Genomic DNA, 23,747 nt, shown 5'->3' on the forward strand with positions numbered 1-23,747 from the left:
AGTCTTGTGTGAACAGCTGTGGGGATGGAGGGGGAGAGGGAGAAATCGGGGTGTTTAAATGTGTGCCAAATAGTTTTCCATTTCTCAAGGTGCTGTGTGGTAGTAAAAACTACACATTCTACACGTAAGGTTTCTTCTGAAGAGTACTGATGACGTCCCATGCGTCTGGACAGCATTAATGAAGAGCAGGGGTCTTAGAGCAGGGGTCATCAAAAAATGATGGACTGCGGCCTGAATGTGGAATCAAATGTATTTCAGTGGACCGAACCAAGCAGATCAACGTATAAAAAAAATTGCCCATAGTTCAGCGACTTTAGTTTTGTACACATGACAAGTGCAGATCTGTTATGGCTTAACCAATCACGTGAATTTATTAGGAGTGTAATGTAATGATGCAGTGTGTCGTATTAAATACATCTGCATATAGAACAATATGTTCAACACACTGCATAGTAAAGTAGGCTTTCCGAATAACGAGAGGTTACAGGAGTTTCAAACAAAACACACTTCACCTAAGCACGGTGTTTTTCACAAGCCAATACACTAGCGTACTACCCCAGCACTAACCCACACACACACACACACACACACACACACCTGCACTCTCTCTCTCTCTGTTGCTTTAAGACAGAATTTCCCAGCTGATTCAATCTGGGTTACAGAACTGACGATGAAGATCGGGAAGTTCATATTCAAATAGAAAGTGGTGAATGTAGGATTCAAAAACTTTGAGCTACAGAGAGCTATGTGACTTGTACAGCACAACTAGCTAACAGCAGAATGTGAAATAAAGAGCTTTGTGCTTTGTGAGTCACACCGGGATGGTTGTGATTTTTAACGCCAAACTGGGCTAGTTTCAAAACAACAAATTGTGAAGAGTTACACTGTTTCACACAAATGGAAAACAAAGGCACATATTAATGCAATGCTTATTTTTGCTGTATTGAAAATGTATTGTATCGAGACATTGCTGCATTGTATCGAATTTTATTATATTTTTTTAATATCATTACACTCTTGGCAGCTAGAGACATTAGCTAAGACAGAGAAGAGTTTTCACAACGTTCATAGTTTTTTCCATTTGAATTCGCTGACATGGCTTGCTTTAAAAAAAAAAAACGGTTAGGAAAAAAGAGAATGTTTAAAGATGGACAGAGAATTCAACCCATGTCAATTTCAGACATTTCATCTCTTCAGAGTCTGTGGTGCTACTCAAAAGTGGTAATATTGTCTTAATGCACAGCCAAGAACTAATGCTTATGTATTAAAAGGAAAGTGTTACAGCCCTTCGGTCATGTTAGTTGCTCATCCGGATCTTCACAACCAGGGCATGTTATGTAACTGGACTGTATCAAATATTAGTTGAATAACACTGGTGTGGAGTTTAACTCAGGAATGGTGAGAAAAAAAAAACTGCTGGACCACATGTAAATCAGCATTATATAATCTGATCTAAATGCAGGTGATTATCTGGACCAGCTGCTGATTAAAAGGAAATATTAATCTAAAACCTTGATGAAAATAGACTGGTTATGTAACATGCAGGTGTAATTCCCACAAAATGCAACTGACCGACCTCCAGAGCTTTAAGATTTTCTAAAAAGCTTTGTTTAATTTATTCACAGACACAGATAAAGTTTAAATGTGACCAGGCCCTTTTTCTTGTTACAGCTCCAAGATTATAGGACAGTTTAAATCCAATTTAAAAACTTTTTTTTTCTCCTAGGCATCTGATTCATTTTAAAGCCTGTAGTATTGAGTCTTCTGTATTGTCCTATCATTTCATTTGTGATTTTGCATTTTAATTCTTTTATTTGCTTTTTGCTTTTATTGTTTAATTTTTTCCCCCATTATATTTGTATTTTATTTCATTGCCGGTTGGATTGACATTGTTTTTATTGTATTACACAGCACAGACACTTCTTGTCTTTTAAATGTGCTCTATAAATAAAGGAGACTTGACCAATCAAGAAGTCATGAAATCAGCAGTTCGGTACATTTGGTACCCACATCCTGTAACTCCAACTCAGTGTGTGCTGACTAATAGAGAAGAACAACTGGCTTATTTATGCACCTGAGAAAAAGAAAGACAACATTGTATTTGTTGCTATTATGCCATACCTAGAAAATGTGAAAATCCTGTGCACCAGATGAACTTAAAGGAAAAGTGCACCTTGAAACACATTAAATATCCTTATATTGATATATATTATAGACATTGGTGCGTTTAGTGATTTGTTGGCATTGAGGAAAAAGGTTAGCTAAGTTTATCATAGCTTGAGCCCTTTGGTTCATGTGTGATGTCATAGCCTTAGGCAGTAAATTTTTAAACGAGCTTCAGCACTTCATATCTCCAAATCTTAGGACAATGGCCAAGAGACATTCCTGGGGAAAAAATCCTATCGTTGATGTATTATCAACCATGCTTTAAACATGCTGTGAAAATAGCTAGCTTGCTTGTAAGCCAAATTAGGTTTAAAAAATTGACACATGTTACTTTCTTCATTTCTGAGTGAAAGTAACCTGTGTCAATCTCACCTAAAAGGTCTAAACATGTTCTGAAAAGCTTACATTTGTTTTGTAGAGATCTTATTCAGAGGTTTTCTGAAACTATTTGTGAAAGTGAAAGACCTTGCAATGTTTTTACTCCTCAAAATCATTTACGCTTAACCACACAATATATGACCACCAAACATTGCATTCAAACATGTTTTGTTATTAAATCATGCAAAAGCCAATGGTTTACAGGTTAATTGTCTTAATACAGCAGAAGACAAAACTGAAGTGTGTTCTAGTCTAAAAGCCTTTGAGTCCTGAGAGGAGACACGCAACTACTCTCAAAAAGACTGCAACTAAACAACAGGATAATCCGATAGGTCAGGGCCTGACATTTCCTGCTGAAACAACGAGCAAAGCAATCCAATTAAGAACAGACAAAGGTTGGACCACACAGCTGAGAACGGATAATGTTTCTTTTAATAATCAGAGGATTAAGAGATGTCCAAGTCCTCATGACAGCTTGAAAGGCCAAAGTCCATCACTGTCTTTGCTTTGAGTGAGTGATGTTGTATACAGAGGAGACAATGGGCAAAGAAAAAGGAAGCTATGCAGACACATCATGGCCTTGCTACAGTTCAGAAAGGATCTTTTTTACATCCATTCAACAACCAACCATATTATAAATCAGTGCAACAACACAGAATTCATAGATTTGAAAGTGCCTTTGTCTCTAGTGTCATTTGTGTACAAAGAACACACCTAAAATCATTTCAAATTTTCTTCTAAATCAGATTCTCCCACTGCCAACCTATATTCAGTTACTCCCAATGAGTAACAACTGATGTAAACTATGATGCAGACTAGCCTCGTTTGGTGTCATAGTCTTAGTAAATAATATAACTTTTCCACTCAATAGTGCAATGGCACAGGATGGATGCTAATCCAAATCCACACTGAACTGTACCTTGATGCTCGTTTCCCATCACATAACGGTACCTACAAAAGTAGGAGCTCTCTGGAGAATGTGGGCTTGGGACAGAGACTAATTTGTTCACGCTAAAACAAACAAAGCCAAGGGTGCCAATACCTTTATCTTCATGTAACTATACTCTTAAAAAAAGGGTACTTACTGGGGTAAGATTTTACATAGACCCTTAAGAACCCCCCCAGTAGGACCAAAGAACCAACCCAAACGCTAGACTGAAAATATAACAGCAATACAAGAAATCAGGCATTTTCTCTTGCTGAATCTTGAATGCCATTTGGAATTAAATTAAAAGATGGAGGATCAGAGGTAAAAATGTAAAATCAAGCTTAATATCAAGAACAGGTAAACATTACTGTGTGACAATAAAAGAAAGGAAACCATAAACAAGACAATCATATGATAAAATTGTGATATCACTGCAAAGACACCAGAAAAGGGACATCTAAAAAAAGACAGAAACGTTCAGTACCCTACCACTGAAGATCCCTGGTACGCTCGGTACTCTGGCAAGAGCCCATTTGAAATGAACCCTTTTGTGTTTTCCTCCTCAGTGCAGTTCATTTAAGCAGGTGAGAACACAGGGATCAAACTCTGAGACAGTCTGAACGAGGTGGTCTCGGTCCTCTTCCAAATGAACTCTAGCTCGGTTCGACTGCAGTGTCTCTGAATCGACACGGTTCTTGCTGTGATTGATTGATTCATTCATTCATTCATTCATTACCTTTTCCCATTACCAATTTCTGACCAATCAATGAAGGAGTTTTAGAGGATGTTTTCAGCTTTACACACCCCTCAACCAATTATCTATCTATCTATCTATCTATCTATCTATCTAAATATTTTTGCTTTCTGGTTCTTAAACTTTGTGCAGTGGGAAACTAATCCAAATTAAACTATTTAAAAGCATCAATTTCGCTGTGAGTTGGACTCAAATGGACAAATAGGCACGGATAGTTATTTACACTTCAGATTACATTGGAAATGACTTATTAGACTTAACCAACAACTTACATTGTACTAGGCAAACTAGACACAATGTTAATAAAGCTATAAATCTGTGTGCAGTTTTTAAATGGACCTGAAGTAGTGCAAATGGAAATTCAGTCTATTAGACATTGTTTCCTGCCTCCAAAGCCTCCCACATTAACCAAACAGAGCTCGGCCTTCCTGAAGAAATCACACAAGTGCCTTAAAGCTCAGCGCGTCAGCAGCCGGGGCTCAGGGCTAAACGTGTGCTTCCAAACACAAAGTAATAAAGATCAGGAAACACACAAAAGTGAAACGCACAAAAGCTGAGATCTGCCAAGAAAATCATACTGCTGTTTACCTGTATTCAGCCTGTCTTAAAAAAAAAAAAAAGAGCAAAAACAGAAACAAGCTTCTATTAACTATTGAAGCTGTAGAAGAAGCTGCATCAGAGACTAATGGGTACATTTGTTTTTTAATTCAGCCTCTTTCAAGTCTTACACAGCGGGCTGAATGTTCTGGATATGTCCTCATTTCACAATCCATTTGTAATGCCACTCGAGAACGGATAAGTGTGTGACAGTCTGGAGATAAAAGTGCATCACTTCAATTAACTGAATGAGGTGAAGAAGATACAGCATGAGCCTGGGGGAATCAAAAAAAAAAAAGATGTCCTCTATGTGTTAACAATTCAGGTTTCTTCAGCTTTCAAACTGGAGAATTTTCATGTATCACTGAACAGAAACAATGTGACACAGTAAGGGACTGTGATTAACCCCAGACATAAACAAATTAAACATTTCTACAGAAAAGCACAGACAGTCTACAGGATTAGTAAAGGATTAGCATTATTCTGTGACCATAAACTCAGAAATAAGAATGTTTAAGTCTACTGAATAGGAATGTAGGTAGAAACATGCTACTACATGTTAATAACAATAAAAAGTATGCTGTGATATGTAAATATGAAAACATTATACAACTAATGTTACAGTAAAATTAAAATTAAAATTATTTAGTAAAATTATGTAAAATAGAAAATGATGTCACAAAATGTTGCTATGTTAACAGTTACTTTAGTTTAAAAAAATAAGTCAATTTGGAGGCCAAACCAGAAGCTCACTGAGACCAACAGACACAAAGACCACACCTCCTTTGCTAGGACTGCCACACACACACACACACACACTCAGGTCACATCACCTTCACTGAGACTGACAGACACCAAAGAAACACCTCTTTCACTTGGGCTAAGAGACACTGAGGCCATACCACCTTCACTGGGACTAAGACACACACAGAGGCCACACTTCCTTCACTAGAACTGACAGCCACACAGGCCACGCCTCCTTCATTGGGACTAACAGACACCAAAACCACGCCTCCTTCATTAGGACTTGCATGCACACAGAGGTCACACTTTAATTGGGACTGACAGGATCAAAGTTCACACCCTCTTTACTAAGATTGACAGGCACACAGGCTGATGCACATACAGAGGCCATGCCTCCTTAATTTGCTGGGACTGAAAAACAGAGGCCACGCCTCCTTCACTGGCAGTCCCAAAGGAAGCTCATTTGATATATACATACACCCAGATCTATTCAGGCGCCATAGTCGAACAACTTCTGCCTGATACACGAGTGAATGAGTTCGTTCATACTGAAAATATTACACACAGTGCACTGATTGTAATGAGCGAATCTTTACACCCCTAGTCCTGTCCTGAATGTCTCTCTGTGTAACAAACAACAGCTCAATACATTCATTAGCCACTGACAGTAACACAAACTGAACTCCATGGAGAAAGTCCTGATTAGTACACAGTCCTGGTCCTGAGTGTTGGAATTAAAGCAGTTAAGCAAGCTCGCGGTGTGGAGAAGGAACAATTTTGTGAGTCGATGCTCTGTGGCGGAGCTTTGATGAGACAGGAACGGGGAAGTTGTAAACACTGTGACAAGGAAAACCTAATTGCCAATTAAGGCCAGTTTGCTGAGGACATGAGCAAGGAGAGGCACATTTTAACTGGCTGCCACGTCCTTCAAGAGTCTTAAATCAGATCATTTCTCTCTGCTTGTGTAAACATTTGGTTCACTGTTGTTTATTTTTTCACCATGGGGTGAACAAGAACAACAAATCCAACAAAAAAAATCAACAACAAGACCTACAACAGCAAGAACAGTAATAACTACAACAGAAATAACAGCAAAAACAACTACTTCTACAATAGCAACAAAAATTACTAATATACCAATAACAGCAACACTAACAACAACAGGAACAACAGCAACAGCAACAACAACTACAACAACAACAACAAAAATTACTAATATACCAATAACGGCAACAACAGCAACATTAACAACAACAGGAACAACAGCAACAACAACTACTACAACAACAACAACAACAAAAATTACTAATATACCAATAACGGCAACTTCAACAACAGCAACATCAACAACAACAGGAACAACAGCAACAACAACAATAACTACTACAACAACAACAACAAAAATTACTAATACACCAATAACAGCAACATCAACAACAGCAACATCAACAACAACAGGAACAACAACAACAACTGCTACAACAACAACAACAACAAAAATTACTAATACACCAATAACGGCAACATCAACAACAGCAACATCAACAACAACAGGAACAACAACAACAACTGCTACAACAACAACAACAACAAAAATTACTAATACACCAATAACAGCAGCATCAACAACAGCAACATCAACAACAACAGGAACAACAGCAACAACAACTACTACAACAACAAAAATTACTAATATACCAATAACGGCAACATCAACAACAGCAACAACAACATCAGGAACAACAACAACAACAACTGCTACACTAGCAACAACAATCACAGCAACAAGAACCTTTTCATACATCTGAATTATAATAAAAATGTATGCAATGACAAACACATTTAAAGAAAATACAAAACGCAAAAATTTAACAGCAAGTAAAAGCAACATGAAAATAAAAACACAAACCATGAAATGCAAAATCTCAACACACATTATTTAAACAATTAATGTATTTTTTTCTGGTAATCAATGAACATCATTACTATACAAACACTTTGATATGCAGCTACAGTTTACACATTATTATAAAGTATGATGAGTGAATGCATCTCTATTATACTTTGCATGTAGCAACAAATATTTTTTGAAATTAAAAAAAAAAAAGAAAAAAACATGTTGCTTCACTTAAAAAGATGCTTCATAAACACACTTTGTGTGGATTAGCCTTTGTATATGGCAATAATATTTTTTATAATTTTTTAACTGTCTGTTATTAACAGTATTATCACTACAAAAAGACAACTGCCTTCTCAAGATGCAAAATATACTGTTTGTAAACCTTAATCTTAATAACTTAGTAAACCAGTATCTTAATACTGAGCTTTACTCAGTGATCACTGATATCACAGCTTCACTGGTTTGCATTTCCAGCCAACTCCAGAAATATTGGCACCCTTCATGAAAATAAGCAACTGAATGCAAATGAATAACATTATTTTAGCACAATATTTTAAGTGAGGAATAACATGATTTTTTACGACTGTGCTGTTATTAAAAAAAGTGCATTGTTTTCAGATAACAACACTGTCTGGAGTGTGTTATTCCACTTATACTGCAGTGATTTGCCAACGATTACAATGGTTTAATTTTATTAAGGAATGACACATCGGACATTTTAAAGGTTTATAGTTAGATTTAATGTTGTGGAGTGTCCGAGAGACAAATTAGTTCCTGTTCTCAGTTAAGTTACTTCTGCGATAAACAGTCATTCCCTCACCAGCCTCTCTCTCTCTCTCTCTCTCTCTCTCTCTCTCTCTCGCTCGCTCATAAAACGCAGCTTGTCATTTTACCAAGAAACCCGAAAGTATAAACTTCTCTGTCCTGAAGACTTTCCTGAGCTGATAAACTTTGACTGTTACGAAGTACTTAAAATCTGAGACTCCTTCCATAAATGTTAAATAAACATCTCCTACAAAAAATCACCAAATTAATGATCACATGTTTTACTTTGTTAAAAAGTTTTTTAAAACCTTTCTTTATTAGTCTTAAATTATGTGGAGTGTCCAAAGTACAAGTCCCTGTGTATAAGCTGTTACTATAGAAACAATAACGCATTAGAAAGAGCACATTAATATTAATCTATCGTTCATGTTACAGTCAGAGCCATGCAGTTATACGAAAACAATGCACACCTTCTGACCAATCAGATTTGAGCATTCAACCGAACTGTGGTATAAAAAGTTTTCTCGAGTAGTGCCATTTTTCTGCAAAATATTTCAAAATGATCTGCAATCATTTTACAGCCATGGAGAGAATTTCAGCACTCTTTCTGTAAGGTCTAACAAGTTGGGAGACACTTATATAAGGACTTGAGGCCAATCTTTAATGCATGCATCCATTTCCTGGCAAATTTGCACTGTTCTGATTAATCATCTTCTCCATCTTCTTCAGTCTGATGACTGCATCAGACATAATTTGGCTAGTGTTTGTAGTGCTCCTGGGATTGACCGCCTACTCCAACCCTCCTCTTTCGCTGTGTCTCTCCCTCTGTTATTCCTACAACTTCCTTTCACTTGTTTCTAAAAACAAATGTGAAGTTTAAAACTCAATGGCTAAAAAACATTCACGTATACACCTCAATCGAAAGAGTAAAGCAATTGAGGCCAGCTTGAATGAACTTTCTATCAGAAAGAAGTTCTATCAGTTTCAAAATAATTATGAGGTTGTGGGGCATCAAACTAATGTTTCGAGTCAGATGCAGGATGAGAATTGACCTAAGTAAAGTATAATATGTTTGTACAAAAACTCAACAAGGACGCAGGAATTTCCGCAAGATAAAAAAGGGCAAAAATGTTGGTATATTTTGTGCATTATTCCCCCAAATAATGATTTTTAACTTTGGTAACATTAGAAGATGAGTGATGTTCTGTTTTCCCGATGGATAAGGTGTGCATTTTTATGCTATTTTCAACAGGCAGAGGATCACTGTGCCTAATCTCAGGCAAATATTCAATGCTGAGGAACTTTATTGCGGTCATAAACTCCTCTTCTCGCTGTCTGTTCAATCAGACTCCGATGACGTTTTGCTGAGATGGAAGTGATTTAAAACTCTTTAATGCCACAAGCAGTGTGATTAAAAAAAAAAAAAAAGCTGAAAGCACTGACTGGACTCACACACTCCTCATTGTTATGATAGCACTGACACCGAACCTTGCTTCATGCACACACATAACTATGGATCGGATTATATAACGAGGATATAAAAGATAAAAGGGTCTCTACAGTTTAGATATATAAACAGGTTATTAGAATCAGCAATTAATCAGAAGTAATTCATTTAGATTGGCACAAAAAAGTGTCGCAGCTTGGACTGGATTCTGCCGAAGGTGCAAACTGCTTAGGATTTAAATATTTGCCAAGTCAATACACACCAATTTAAATGTACAGGAGTCTTAGTTAAAATGACACCTGAAATATTGAGTCTACAAAATTATCTGCTGATGTGAGCTATACAAAGCAACTCCACAGTGGCCCAGGAAATAAAACGCACACGTAAGCTTTACGTATGAAGAAGGTCAAACAGAAAACTAGTGTTAAAAAAAGAAAGATGATTGATTGCATATTTTAGAACAAAAAAAAAGCTCATTTCAGAGGGTTTAATAAAAGGACTAACAGGATTTCATAGAGGGCAAAGCCACCAAAAGTCAGGGGAAAAAATGCTGATTCCACTGTACACTTAGAGAACAGCAAGTCCACTTCTGATGGATTACCAGACACTGATGATAAATCATTCTTCTTGTTTCACTTGAGAAATAGAGCAGTCATATTTTACAAAATCAATGACAAGTTAGCACTGCATAAATCTCCCAAAGTAATGTCTTACCGAAGTTACCAGTTGTAAGAATATTTAAGAAAATATACAAGATATAATGAACCAAAGAAAATAGAAACCTTGGGATTATAAGGTTGCATCTGCCATTTTAGACACTTCAGCCATACTATTTAAGTAAGATTTATTTTAAATACTTTTAAGTAGAGATGGCACTGATCCGATACCCAGTATCAGTATTGGGCCAACAGCAGCATAAAATAGTGGATCAGATATCGGATTCAAATGGCACAGATTACAATTGGATTTACATACCAAGAGACTTGACAGGCTTTTCTTTTAAGTATTATATTCATATTTTATGCTTTATTATATTTAGAATCTTTACAATGTAAGTGATTTTTATGTGAAAAAGATTAACTGTGAAGTGCTTCACATAAAAAGACATAAAAAAGTTTAGTAGTTTTTAATGAAAACAGTATCGGATAGGGATCGATATCGGCGGGTATTCAAGGTTTCAGTATCCGTATCGGAGGAGAAAAAGTTGTATCATGCCATCTCCACTTTTAAGAAATATTTTAGTATAAATGTTTTCCCATACACTGCTGGTCAAATGTTTTGAATGACCTATATTTTAGCATTTTTGTTTAAATGACGTAATTTTAAATATTCTAAACTGAAAATCTAACCAAGAATTACTGATTTGAGAAGTGTTAGAAATGACTAGTCCAATCATAAAAGGCTAAAAACTTCATCATTCTAATTAGGCACCACATATTTACGTTTTAATAGTTAATACTTTTATCTAAAGACTTAAGTGTTTAAGTCTTTTTAGCCTCTAAGTGCACCTGCCTTTTAGTAAAGCACTTATTTTGAGTCGCGTCAGGATCTGAGAGCGATCAGTTAAAAAGTTCGACAAAGATTCAGCTTTTTCCTCATTTAATTGCTATTCTGTATCATTTTGTTTGGTCTGTGGCTATAATAGTGATTAAGTAAGGAATAACACAAGACTGGGTGTACTGTTATATGAAACGTATCCATCAGGGTGTGATTGTGCTTACGTCACAGCGATTTGCCAACAATTACAATTATTAATTTATTAATGAACAACACACCTCGCTTTTTAACCATTTATCATTACATTTAATGTTATGGAACGTCCATCTGACAAGTTAGTCTCTCTTTTTCTCTCTGTTGAAGTTGATCCTGAAGACTTTCCCATGACAATGTAAAATAAATGTAACATAAATGTAACATAAATGTCTACTAACAGACCATTTCACTGAATCAACAATTACATGTTTTTCTTTTTTTTTTTAATAACAATACATATTTTATAAATCTCTTCAAAATTAGATTATGTGATGCATCATGCAATTAAGTCCCTGTGAATTAGTTGTTACTATACAAATGATAAGGTTTAGAACAAATGCATTAATCATTTATGTTAAAGATGGAACTACTGCAAGAGTCATGCGGTTATAGAAAATGAATCCACACCTTCTGAATGGAGAATTTAACCATGCTGTGGTATAAACCGTAATAAAACATAAGAAATTCCAGATGGTACTGTAATTATAATTAACTTATACTTTCAAGACATGAAAGTACACTCAAGACACATCCTTCCTCAAAAACATGTACATCTTGAGAAGTTGTTGAATGAATACAACAGAGCCTCTTCTCCTGCTCGCTTAAATGATCCATCACAGGCATAACAGCAAACACAGAAGCCTTAAAGAATATTAAATCTGCCATTCCTACTTTTATGCCGTATTGTTATCTTGTTCCAGTGTTGCACATCTTTAGTCACTGTCATTATTTTACTTGTTATTATTTCTCCCGCAGCATCCATCCAGATCGTGGAAACTAATAATTACATTGTACAAGGAAAGCTTGTGCATATGAAAGTTCTTGACTCGTACAGTGTGGTAACTTGTTCTGTACTGTTCTTTCAGATTTACTTAGAGAAACTCTGATGCGTGCATTAATCTCAAAAACAAATATGGAGTGTGATCAAATACTATCTTTCGTCATTTTGCTTTGTTTTTCTCCTCACTGCTACAGCAAACAGTCACACTCAGATGCAGACCAAAGACAGACCAAGAAGCTTGAGAAGTGGCCTAAGGCCATTTCCCAGCAACCCCTTCTGATCGATTGCAATGGAAACACAATTTAGCCTCAAATCGACCAAACTGCAGGAGATGAAAGTGTACATCCAAATAGATAAAGAAGCAATTTCGCTCTGATACTGACTAGACAAACAGCTTATAAGGTGAGATTATTGGACATAAGTAAAAGTTTGTTGTGCCTGGGATAGCAACGAGTCATTAATCATGAAATACATGTGTTCCACTTTGTTTAGGTACTCTAATAATAGTGCACTGTTCCTACATTTGTGAAACTGTGCCACCATTCAGTGAAAGCTTGTAAAACATGCGAGTTCTTTTGCTAAGTGAGGTATGCGGTATTCCTGTAATGCATCTTTAAAACCAATACAAGACAATGATGAATGTTTTCTCTATTGCTGGTCAGTCCTTTGTGCCTAATCTATTCAAAATGAGTCATATGAGCCCAGTTGAGGCAGTTGGTGTTCCGTTTGTGCTCCAACGATATTACATTTACTAATAAATATGGAAAGGAAAGGTCTAAGTCATTTTAAACACAGGTAAAGATTTCTTCACATCGGCCTACAGTATGTGCATGTTTCAAGTAAATAACTTTAAAATAAAACCTTCAGAAACCTATGTACAGAAGACAACATTCTGCCTGACCACTATAACTACACTTCACCTTGAAATATAAGCATTTAAATATATATATATATATATATATTTATACAAAAATTTTACATTTTGTGTTAGTTTCTGTCACTTGAACACAGTCACCCCTATGAAATATTTGGACCAGTCCACAAGTTGCATGTTCAGACAGTTGCATCAAGCCAATTTCCTGAAGATCATGCGAAGAAGAAACTTAAAGAGGAAGTTCACCTTATTTCACATTTGATCAGTTCTAAAGTTGCTTAAATAATTTGTTAAAATGAATTAAAATAACAGCGGTTTGTCCCACCTCCATTGACCCAAAACTACAAACCACAAAGAAAAGAAGAGATCGAATCACGACGGGAATGCGTTGACCATCAAAGAAAAGTAAGTCTGTGTTTTGTTTTGTTTTTAGTGAAATTGATATTGACAACTCAATTAGCATACTTAGAGTTGTAAATTTGTCTGATTATAATTTATTTAGCAAAAACATTGGTGGAGAAAAAAGTGAACAAATCTTAAAACTGCATGTATTGGCATAAAACCCGTCTGAGATGACAGAATCGCAGAATAAATATTCAGAACTACTCAAATGTGAAATAAGGTGAACTTCCCTGTTAATTTCTTTCAGTCTTTCTTTACTTTCAATGATAACGTTATACTGATGATGTCACTTTGAAAGTACAACTCCATTACACAAATTATTGACTGAAAGTAAATTATTAATTAAAAAAGAAACATTCTAAAATCCATCATTCAAATGGCCTTAATGTCCTCAGGTAATTAGCATGGATGCTAGTTAACTGGCTAATTCTAGGTTAAAACTCTGGTACTTTCAACCCTGTTGCAAGGGATAAGTGGCACACTTGTGTAGATAGGGATACATGGAATCACACAGATAACATTTCATGGAAAGCACAGAAAGCTGAACACACCTCACTCACGCCATTTTCCTAAATATTACTTCCTTAAAAATATTTTGCCAAAAAGAAAATGTTTACAATTTTCCCCTTACCTCAGATGTAGTCGATCAGCCAAGACATGTTTGGTGTCTGTCTTTCTTTAGCTCTGTGCAAACTTCATGTCTAAACCATCACACACTCACCTCAAATGTCTTTGGCAACCTATTCATTTTCTTGTTTATGTGGATTCGGACACTGTATGACAGTGCTATCGACAAAAATAGACAAAAGGACATCACAGAACTTGCAACAGCAGTGGCGGCCATCTTGAAGCTGAATCAATTTCATTCTCAGTGTCACTCCACACTTAGGGCTGTGCAATATGGTAATACATATGATAGGGACGATAGAAGAACATCTATCGATAGGTATTTTCCTATATCATCTATATCGCCATTGCTGCAAAAGCCACTTTTCGGCAGCCGATTTAGGTCACTGAGGTTGGAGCTAGGAGCTGCTAGCGGTGTGCTGTTAGTTGGTGTGCCAAGCTAAAAGATGAGGAACTTTGACCTAAAAAGGGAAGTACCTTTGTCATTTGGATTCCTGAAACTTGAAGTTGAATAGAGTGTTTTAATATTTACTTTTTATATCGGATACTCATATTGTTTCCATTTTCAGTGTTATGTTTGTCTTGTTCTCATCTGTGATAGTTCACTTCCAAATAAAAGGAGAAAAGTATCTTCATATATATATATACTTTCAAGATATGAAGATATAAGACATAAGATAGTGTGAAATATAAGATTGAGTGATATAAGATTTTGTCCATGTCGCCCAGCCACACCAAAATCAGATTCAGGTAAGAGGCGTGGCCCAAAGTTTGAAGGTGGAATTGAAGGTGGAAAAGTGAGTCAGATGATAATCTTGTTCCAGTTTCATTTTTAACTTTTTTAATAGAGACATGCCCTGCTATTTTTATTTAACTTCAATTCAGTTTTATTTGTATATTGTTTTGAACAGTAGATACTGTCACAATGCTTTACAGAATTCCGGATGTAGATTTCGATCTCTAATGAACACCCGATAGTGGGAATATAAATGATTACAGTATATAGGTGTAGAAAAAAATAAAGACAAACAGCACTACCCATGTCGGACCATCCAAAGTTGCAAAAGTTGAGTCCCAATGCAGAAGTTCAAAGCAATGAAGTTGCTGTCACTGAGCCAAGGGTTAGGGTGCAACGTTTTAGGGCAAGTGTTAGATAATTTAGATATGCAATTTGCTCAATATAAAACTGTTGGCTTCCAGTATATTAACCTTTCAGCTCCAGTGCCACAATAACGAAGCAAACCTCAGACCCCAAAAAACTCTATTTTGGCCATGGTCTTCAACCGCTCTCCCCTCCTTCACAAGCAACAGATAGGAACAGACCATAATGAAAGAAACATACATAATACATGATGTAATATTCCATCTGTGACATTCTGAATATTTGATATTATATATAAATATTGAGCATACAATAAACAAGCCTGAATTATAAAGAGAAAAATAAAGCTCAATTCCTCCCAAGCATATGTCTGTCACATAACTTCAATATTGTGCTTCGCTATATTTACAGCTTTAAGGGCACTCCAAATGCCAAGTCATTGATTTTGTTATATTTACTGTAGCTTGATAAAGTTATTGGTGCTGCGTGGGTGATGAAGTCAACAAGACTTTACAGGCCTCTAAAAGAAATTTACCAGCCACCCAGGTTTAGATCATTTATGCAGACTATAAAAAGTTCCTCCCCCCAAAAAAAGAGAAAAAGTCTAGGAAATGGAAGAAATGTTTGAAACGGTATTTGAGGGAGGTGATGTAAGCAGGGACCAGCACCAGAGACAAACAGCATTTGTAGATCTAATCAATACAGAATGATGGACGAGTGCTACATAGAGGAAGGAAAAATCTACGAGCATGGAGGAAAAGTGTCAACAAGAACGTCTACAAGTCCTTGGAAGATCTTTGAGCAGGTCAGTGAAACACATTCTCTATAATGCATTGAACAAACAACTAAACAACTACAACAACAAAAGACTCCAACCAATAAAGCACAAAATAACGCCAGTACAAATAAAGCTAGTAATTTATACAATCAGAATATCATTGGAAATTTAGGTTAATTTAAGGAGCTATTGCCTTCGTCACACAACGATGATGATGAATTCTTTACTGTGACTGAATTTCTCTGAGGCTCCGAGAACTTTTGTTCCATTACACTGCAAAGCGCTATAAACATACAGTCATCTATAAACAGCAGCACTGCAGTGTAAATTATGTTATATAAGAACTTAAATGGCAAGAAAACACACTACAGTGCTCATAGCAATGCAAGAGAGAGGTCTTGGGTCCATGTTGCGTTCATTTGTTTTTCATTACAAAATGAAAAAAATGGATAAGCAAAAAGTTTTGGGCTTTAAAACAACATATTGTTTTAAAGCTTTTGAATTTCTCATTTGCTTGTTTCTCATCATTTCAGATTGATTTTAGGGATAAAATGAATGAAAGATCTTGTATCAGCAGCTGTATCAGCAGTTACTGGGTATACTGATCATTATGTGCTTTCTAACAATAGTAACCGCATGATTGTAAAGAGGACGACATGGTGGCTGACAATAATTTACATTTGCTGCAATGTAAGGATATTTTAATCATCTACAACTTATTTCTGCATATGTTAATCCCATTTTTTATGATTTTTTAAAATAAAAACATACATCTTAACCAGAGGACTGCCTGTTGAACAGCCTTCTTGTACTTCCAGGTCAATGCTGTTCACGCTATTTTTTTTTTTTTTTTTTTTCATATTTGGTTTAATAAACATTTGATTTCTAGACTTTATGTGGTGCAACAAATAGAAACAATCAAAAATGAGTCAATATTTGCTTTTTAATGAAAATTATTTTGATTATGAATTGGAAATTACGAATTAATTTCCAGTTTTGTGTTCCAAAACAAACAAACAAGCAAAAAAAGCTGTTTCCTTGTTTTCTCATTTTCATTACAAAATGGAAGAAAAATAAAGAACACAATGTATATTTTTGAATTCATACCCAACCCATAGCATAGTAAGCATTCTGTACGCACCACTGCACAGCTGGAAATCAGATCTGTGTCTAAAAAAACCAAAAGTTTCAGAAATCTGTCAGGCCGTTAGTGTGATTCAATGGCCGACTCCAAATCCTGAAATGTCACTCGATGTAGAGACTTACAAAGACGTTGAAAAAAGAAAAGCTGATGTAGCACGAAGACAAGTGAGACAAGGGAGACTAAGGACAGAGCAGAGATACGCCTGTGTGAGCTCTTCTTAAATGTCTCTCAACGTTATACAGTGGATTCACAAAGTATTCAGACCCCTTTATTTGTTGCCCACTTTACTGTGTTGTGGATTTGAATTTGAATGGATATAATTACCATTTTTACTCCTCTAAATCTACACTTAATCACCCATAATGATGAAGTGAAAACATGTTTTTAGAGATTTTTTAAAAATTAATTACAAATCAAAAACTGAAATCACTTATTTACAAAAGTATTCAGACCCTTTGCAGTGGCACTCTAAATTGTGGTCAGGGGCATCCTGTTTGCTTTAATTATCCTAGAGATGTGTTTAGGACTCAATCGGAGTCCACCTGTTGCAATCTGAATTGATTGGACATAGATTGGACAGGCACACACCAGGATCTATAAGGGCCCACAATTTACACTGCATTGTCAGGACAAAAACCTAGCCATGAAGTCCAGGGAACTGCCTGTGGATATCGATGTGTTATAGCCACGATAAACCATCATTCCCTCACCAGCCACCCCCGCATCTCTCTCTCTCTCTCTCTCTCTCTCTCTCTCTCACACACGCATGCACAAAGCGCTTGTCATTTTACTGAGAAAACAGAGAAAAAGAAAAGCATAGCTGAGACTGAGAGCACTTACAACCAAGACTCCTTCCATAAACGTTAAATAAATAAATCTCTCCTAACAAAAATGCATGAGCTGGAGGCATAGTAAGGCATCGGAATGAGTGCATTAATATTAACCTATCGCTCATGTTACAGCCGGAACTACTGTCCGAGCCGTGCTGAAAATAATGCACACCATCTGACCAATCAGATTCACATTCAACTGTACTGTGTGATATTTTTATATACAATCCACCCCAAGACATCTCCCACCCCCAAAGTATTGGAACAATAAGGCAATTCTTTAGTTTTTGCTAAACACTGATGACATTTGGGTTCGAGATCAAAAGATGAATATGAAATAATAGAGCAGAATTTCAGCTTTCATTTCCTGATATTTACTCTTATGATATATGATACTACACTGTAGGACAGTGAACTTACGTGAGTAATAGTGCTGTGGTGCAGTAAGGCGTTCAGAAGCCCTAAGAGATGTTAAGAGTGGCTGAGCAGTACCAGCACAGATGCTGTGGAAGTTTTAGCCAGACGACAGAAGGGAAGAGATCCCAGGAGAGAGGCCACATTTGCTGGTGGCAACGTTTGTGCTCATGGCTTTAAAATGAGCTCAACTTTGAGCTCGTAGGTTTGGAACAGTGTGTACAATTCACCCTGCTAATAATAAACCACTTTTCTCAACTTCAAACAAAGACTAAGCAAATCACAGCCATCCTATTATCAAAATGTAACTCCAGTAAAGCTCAGGAGGTGTGTTACAATCTCTTAAACTTCATATTTCAGCTATATTTCTTTTTTTCTTAAGACTAATACAGACACAGGTGATGGACTCAGGCATGTCCTGACTTCTCGATTCCCAAAATGCAGAAAGCTGGTACGGATTTTGCGTTAAATTTAAAAGTCATATCTGCTTTTTTATTAGTATTTGTTCCCTGCACATGTGACAAACAATATCCACATACCAATAACCCAATAACAAACTGCCTTATTTATTCACTCCTTTTGTATTCTGCATATTATTTTTCACCTTATTATATTCACACCACACCAAAAGTATGTCTGATATTTTTTTTCTCTCTACTTGTTTGGGGAATTTTAAGTAATGCTTTAAAATTGGTGTCATTTGTGCTATCATGTGTCTGTGTAATTTTGTGTAAATATAGTATGTAATTATGTTGGGTTCTTGTGTGTGTACGCTATGATTAATGCTGGCTGCTGTGCCACCCAAATTACCCCCTGGGGATACATGGGGCTATATCCATCCATCCATCCATCCATTCATGTAAACAGAGGGTATGATTTTTCAAGGGCTAGTTTAAAATTCCTATTTTGCCTTCCAACTAGTGCCTTATTAGCTGTCCATAGAAAACACAAGGTCAGTACAGTTGAGTGCAAAAGTGTGCATACGCTTAAGCCAAAACAAAGATGACAAAGAACATTTATTTTACATTTTTCAAAGGAGTCTCCAGTGTCTTTATGTAACTTAGGTTTTTTGCACTTTATTGTTTTGCACTTTGACAAGCTGTGATTTTTTTATTTTTTTGTTTTATTAACTTCAAGTGAGACACAAAAGAGAGGCTGGTGAAGGAATGACTGTTATAATGTAAGTGATAACAAGAATAAACTGGTTTTGCAGATGTTCCACAACATTAAATGTAACTAAAAGCAGATAAAAAAAAGCTCAATACATTGTCCTTTCATAGATAAAAATGTATAACTGTTAACAAATCACTGTAGTATAAGAAAAATAAAACACTTTGACATATTCGTTATTGGAAAGTAAGGCTGGACTGTTAAACGTTCCACTGTTTTACTAAAGACAAGTGTGTATTTCTAACAGGGTTGCCAGACGATGTTGCCAGAACTTGGGATATAGTTAATCGAATTTCTCTGGGAAAAAATAACCATGTTCTGATGGATAAAATTGGATCCAATTTGGCCTGAGTTTCAGGTGGTTTGTAGTAAAAGTTATAAACTGGAAAGGTACCTGGACTAGAAACAATCCAATCTGGCAATCTTCAGGACAATCCAATCTTCAAATCCAAATCTTCAAGACATGACCATATAGTGTTTATAAGAAGGTGAGATAATTATATCAGTGTGTGCAGATGATGAAACCATATATCTGAAGGCAGACTGATGTGTGTGGTGGCCTGGGAAAACCCTTCACATGCTGAAATTCTGACTTTCTACACTGCAGAAGTAAAGTTAGTTGTTACTCCCAAAAGTGAAAACTATTGCATTTAAAGATTTCATTCTGACTGCAGCGAATGAGATTCTAGACATTTTGACAGCCAAATCTGATTACAAACCGAACTGATTAGCCTTATAACCACTTCACAATGGCATGAAACATGAATCGTACAACTTGATCAAAGCGTGACATTCACTATGTGAGGAAATCACACTTCGCTAGCGAGATATCAGACGCCTTTAGGCAGACTGACTGTTTTTACCACGTTTGTTACACTGGATCCTTAACCAACATGACATTTGCAGGGAGAAAACCAAGATAAAATTAGAAAGAAGCATAAATGGAGAAAGGAAAAAAAAAATCCACATTGTTTTAGTGAAATATATTTAGGGTTTCTTTAAATAAGGAAAATGAAGACAAACAAGACTTCCTACTAATATATATAAGTAGAGAAAAATTAGCATTTAACATATTATAAAACTTATTTTATCTTCAGAATTTGCAATCTATTACAAAAGAAAGAAAATGTGTCTTTTTTTTGCCTCCTGATTGATTTGAGTTATTCGAGACAATGTTTGTTATAGGTGGCATCAGGACAATCGGTCAATCAGTCAAACATGTTTATAGCTTTTGGCTATAATTCAGTTGTAGAAAAGGATATAGTACAGTATTTCTTAAATCTACCATTAGTAAATGTTTATAAAGTCACTGATCATGCCTGATCTTTGGTATCGCAAATAATCATTTAAACATCTGAAGCAATGTTGCCATGGACCTTAAGGCTACGACCTTCCCAATGAACACCCACCATTAATTCTTTTTTAATATTTCAATGGTTGCTCTAAGTTGTCATACAAATAAACATAAGTAATGTTAATCCAGGTGGATATAATCCCAATTTCTACATAAATTTTTGTGTATCAACATCAGCAGTATAAATGGCATCTGACAAACAACAGATAAGAGCATCAGGCTTGAATATCTTCAGATCACAATCTGTGTCTGATCTGTGATTGAGATTAAGAAGCTTGATCAATCATTTCTATACTGACTATGTGCACACTACAGGTATATAGAGAGTCTGGTAAGCCAGACACGATGCGATGCATTTTCATGTTCCTGATTAGCATAAGTCCTGCACCTGTAATAATGTTTTTTTAGACGAGAAACTCTGCTTTTCATGGCAGTCTGCAATGCGCTCTGTGCTAAGACTCGAACCTCAGCAATGACAGGAAGAAGCAAATCATGCCTTTATCTCAACCCACTATGGCCTCTCACAGGAATCAATCATAATTCAATTAGCCGAGGCAGGAGGCATAAACACCACACACACACACACACGCACACATGCTTATAATCACAACAGATGACTTGCACACTCAATAGACAACACAAGCCTGTGGCACAAAACCCCAAGATTGATATGGAGAGGATCACTGCGTGGGCTCTTTTCAGCTATGGAGAAATTAATTTTTATTTTGATACTCCATCCTCAGAGCGTCAGAATTCTAGTTTCTACACAGGTAAAGAAATGACTTGTTTGGGGGCAGAAGTAAGTAGTAGTAGGACTTGTAGAGGTAGTAACGGTTTTACTATTATTATTATTATTATTATTATTAGTAGTAGTAGTAGTAGTAGTAGTAGTACTTACAGAATAATAATAATAATAATAATAATAATAATAATAATAATAATAATAATAATAATAATATTCTAAGTAGTAGCAGTAACAGTTTAGTAATAGCAATTGTAGTAGAAGTAGTAATAGTTTCATAGAGGTAATAGTAGCAGCAGCAGTATTTCCTTCATACCAGAATAAAAGATTAGCATTGGACAATATGGAGTAAAAAGTTAAGCAGCCTCTGTGATGAGTGATGAATGGACTGGAAGCATCGAGCAGCTCCATATGATGCCATATGTCATACAGTCTGGTCAAAAACGAGAGCCAAATGCTCCAACTTATGATGCACAGCAATAAGTCTAAAAAGTAAAAGAAAAAGAGAAGACTCCAAGCAATTCTCAGCAGATTCAACGCCACAGGAGGCATGGCTGAACACTCAGGAAAAAAAAATTAGCCACTCAGTCTGCAATCATGCACAAGTGTGTGACTGATGGGAAAAGGCTTGTGGTAGGCAGGTGAAGTGGAGCACTGCTGGGACAGCTCCAGGTGTTACATTGTGTAGGGGAGCACTGGAGCTGAGCTTCTACACCTCAGGTTCATGTGAACAGCAAACTGATCTGAGCTGCAGTATATAAGTTAATGGAAAAAAAAAAATACAAATTCATATTCTTTGGGCTGACCTGAATAATTTGAATACTCGAATATTCATGAATTAAGTATATACTCGTTTTTCTATTTAGTATCTGTAGCTTCATTCGGAAACTCACTAGATGGGGATGAAAATGATGTAAATCATATGCTATGGCCTTCTTACTTCTTACCACATCTCAACCCAGATAAACACCTATGGGAGAGTCCAACTGAGGGAATATATTTATGAAGAACGGTGTTCACTGCTGCAGTACAGACCCAGACACTTTTAAAACCTGTGACAAGATGAACTGAAGCTGTTCTGGCAGCTTGTAGTGGCCTAAACACCTTACAAAGCCATTTTATGTTGGATTTCCCTTTAATTTGTCACCTGTCTGTACATGATATGCAAGCTCATTCCACTCTTTATAAATATGACCGCTGGATTGTTATATTGTCCTACTGTTATTGTAAAGCAGGATATTTACGAGCCAGGACCAGCATCATCTCACAGCTGCTACAATTCACCATTTGGAGGAAGTCTCCATCTCCATCAATCCACCATCTGTGACATATCAACATCTAACACTGAATAACACTAAATCACATAGCATGTCCACTTCACACCAAAATGCTTTGATCTGTACTAAATAAAACGTCTCATTGCATTGGTCAACAGACGTAGCGCAGCTGTGAGCTTGACACACACCGAAAACCGATATTGAGCAATATACACGGGGGGTCCAAAGACTGAGAGCACTAGTGAAAATGCTTCTAGTTTGCATTCTTTTCTAATGTAATATAACAATTTTCATTACAAATTATATTATGAACGTAGAATCTTTGAAATATTGACATGAAATTCAGAGTTTTAGTATTTGGTTTGCCCCCTATTTGCTCTAATGACGGTGTGCACTCGAGCTGGCATTTACTCCACAAGTTTGTGGAAAAACCTTACAATCATTTTAGATCAAATCCATCAGAGTGTCGTCTGATCACACACTTCAATAGAAGAGATTAGACATGAGGAAAATCTGACGTTTTGTACAAAGCAGTTAACAAAATGGTCAATATCACACATCTGCTTACATTTAAATAGGGAACTAGAAATAGTGCAGAATCTTGAATATTAAATATTCAAGATATTGAACATTTACTTTCTTTGTTTTAAATATTTCAACAATAAAATCTTCAATGTGTTTTCAATGTGGTCTCGGATTTATATAAATGCCAAAAATATGGCATTTACCATTTAGGAATTACAGCCATTTTAAGCAAAGTACTTTCATTTTCAGGGGCTCAAAGGTATTTGGACAAACTAACACTAACACAGTACAAAGGC

General features: G+C 36.1%; 1 protein-coding gene across 4 annotated transcripts in view; it reads right to left on the reverse strand.

Moving 5' to 3' along the window:
• The window catches only part of gulp1a (GULP PTB domain containing engulfment adaptor 1a), a 214,454-nt gene that overhangs the window by 44,991 nt on the left and 145,716 nt on the right, over positions 1 to 23,747 (reverse strand). The gene's annotated exons all lie outside the window — the stretch shown is intronic.

Source organism: Pangasianodon hypophthalmus, chromosome 5 (genome assembly GCF_027358585.1).
Source record: "Pangasianodon hypophthalmus isolate fPanHyp1 chromosome 5, fPanHyp1.pri, whole genome shotgun sequence".
Taxonomy (NCBI): Eukaryota; Metazoa; Chordata; class Actinopteri; order Siluriformes; family Pangasiidae; genus Pangasianodon; species Pangasianodon hypophthalmus.